Genomic DNA, 2,785 nt, shown 5'->3' with positions numbered 1-2,785 from the left:
GAAAAAATGAAAAGGAGATATTCAATAAAAATGTCAAAATGGAAATTACAATTTCTCATGATAGAGATTACATTAAAACTACGGTGAATAGATTTGTTGAATAAATCATGAACTCATAAGACATATAACAGAAACGCAACCAAGGTAGACACTTTTGCATAGTGTAAGTGTTCTCAAATACTTCAACATTCGATTTTCTATTAGCTAATATTAAGATAATTTGTCTTTTTTTATTATGTCATGATTACCTTTGCTAATTATTGTATACAAATTCTTGTTTTATATTGCAAAGGAATTTTTTTAGTATTACAGTGCACGGGAACGTAATCCCAATTCCCATAGTAACAAATGCATTTACCTTTATGATTTTATATCGGGATTTTCAATTCTCGATGCTACAATTCCAATTCTTTTCCTCAATTTTGTCTTTTATGACTATATTTTGAATATGATCTCGTATATATTTGAATTATGGCTATGGCCATTGACATTTGAATCTAGATACAATTGTTACTGAATCTGAAATTATATCAATGTTATGATAATTTCTTCTATAAATTTTTGAACATTTTTTTTGAGCTTTTGTATTATATGTTCTGTTATTGGTTAAAATGAAATTAAACATTTGACAATAGTTTTAGATCTTATGCATACATCTATGAATAATAGAATGTTGGCACCCTGTCTTCACAACTTAATAGATTTCATTCTGTGGAATACAGAATTCCGAAGAAATGTTTTATTGTAGTTCCTCCACGCTATCGTATTTCACACAATCAAAGCTTGGTTTAATTATGCATGTGCATATTTATTAATTAGTTATGTTTCCTGCAAACCCTTTATGTGTAGAACAAAATAACTCTTGGTATTACAGTTCTAATTCTGTTGAGAAAGTTTTTTTTTTGCCTATGTTTTGAATATGATCTAGTGCGTTGAATCTGTATTAATTGAGTATGACAAAAAATTTAATTAGCTAAATAGGATTTGAAGTATTTGTTATCTACAAATTGAGGTACAGTAACTATTTTCCATTTAAAACTACGTGACGTTGTATTGATTTTATGAGAATATCTTCTATATGTTTTCAAACATGTGCTTTGAGAGTTTTTTTTATATCTAATGTTGTGTTATTTATTAAAACAAAAATGAACATTTGAAAAAAGTTTTGGATCTCAGACATAAACCTTTGAAGAATACAGTTGCTAATGGAAGGTCTTTAGAATTGAATAGGTTTCATTCTATAGAATATGGAAGTACGAATAAAGATTTTATTGTGTTTCTCCAGCACTCCCACATTATGCACAACCAAAACCCTCTTCCCTGTACATGATGCTAATTTGAAATATCGTAAAAAGTGAGAATGGGGGGAAAAAAATAAAACATGGTATTGAACCAATTAACGAAGAAAATCTGCTTCAATTAAGATAATGATAGACAATGATGACTTTTCTGAGAGGTGCTTTCTACGTACTCTCAAATTTTTATTGTATAGAGTAAGCGAAAAAAAGACACTTCACAACCTAAAATAAATCTTGAACAATCTGTACAACCATGACATAAGCATCAACTCTTCAATTCCCTTTGTTTTCACACTCATAAATAATGTTCTCTAGTATTCTGGTTCTCTGAAACCTGTTTTGAAGTTATGCTATATCTACATATCCTTCTTTTCACTCATTTGTATCCACACATACGCTTTCACCCATAGATCCTTCACTTTACATTGCTAGTGAATCTTTCTATAGTCAGTGCCAAATTCTGAACTGACATACAATACAATGCCCCTCCTTCAAAAATGTTATCTCCAATTCCTTTGCATCTATGAAACGAAATAGGAAAGTGTACTAAATATCCATATAATCTTTAACTACTTCACAAAATGTATCAATGTTTCTTGTTTCACACCTTAATATAAGCACATTTATATAAGTCATAATATGATATAAATTATGATATAAGTCATGCTATAATTTCTCTTACAATGTTAAATTAGCTTTATGTGAAACACAAAGAAAGAAAGCTTCACTTGGTAAGTGAATATCATGATTAAGAATTCTAGTTATCATTTACTAATTTTTCTATTAACAACAGAATGCAAATTGTGCATGGCTTTTTAATATTCAGTAATCCACACTCTAGAATTTTACTATGTGTAGATGGGTAATGTATACGAAAGTGTAAAAAAAAATGAACAAAGTTTCTTCCACACACATTTCTTTCCGCACATCCCTTTACTCTTCCATAATGGAGATATGCATTATTTAGTATTAAAAAATTACCAATACTATATAATAACATGCAAAAGTGTGAAACTATAACCACCTCCTCCCACATGTACCCACTTTCACCGGTTTTCCCAGGGTAAACATGAGCTGATGGACACTATGATAACACTCAACCTCCTATATAACCTTAAAGAAATGGAGTAGACAAATTAAGACTTTACTGACCTCCCTCAGGTGCCACATGACTGTCAGGAGAAACCCAACCCCTCCAGGTGTCCAACCCCTGAGTTAACTCTCTATTTCACTGACCTAGAGCCCCAGTTGCTCCCTAGCCAAGGCCTCCAAGTGATTGTAACCCTCGAGTCGCTCCCATAGGCTTACTTCCTAGAGACTGTGGATTTTTTCAACTAGTTCTATTCCAACAACCCCAAATTCTAAGCCACTTTTACAAGGCTAAGAATCTGGTCCCTTCCCAGAACTTAGTGAAAATTACATAAATGATGAATCACATTGAAACAAGGCTTCAAAACCAAAAATTAAACCAGGACTTGACCTGACCT

Source organism: Pinus tabuliformis, chromosome 7 (genome assembly GCF_031772625.1).
Source record: "Pinus tabuliformis cultivar Carrire ecotype Pingquan chromosome 7, CPIR1, whole genome shotgun sequence".
Taxonomy (NCBI): domain Eukaryota; kingdom Viridiplantae; phylum Streptophyta; class Pinopsida; order Pinales; family Pinaceae; genus Pinus; species Pinus tabuliformis.
Note: the sequence above shows the minus strand (reverse complement) of the source record.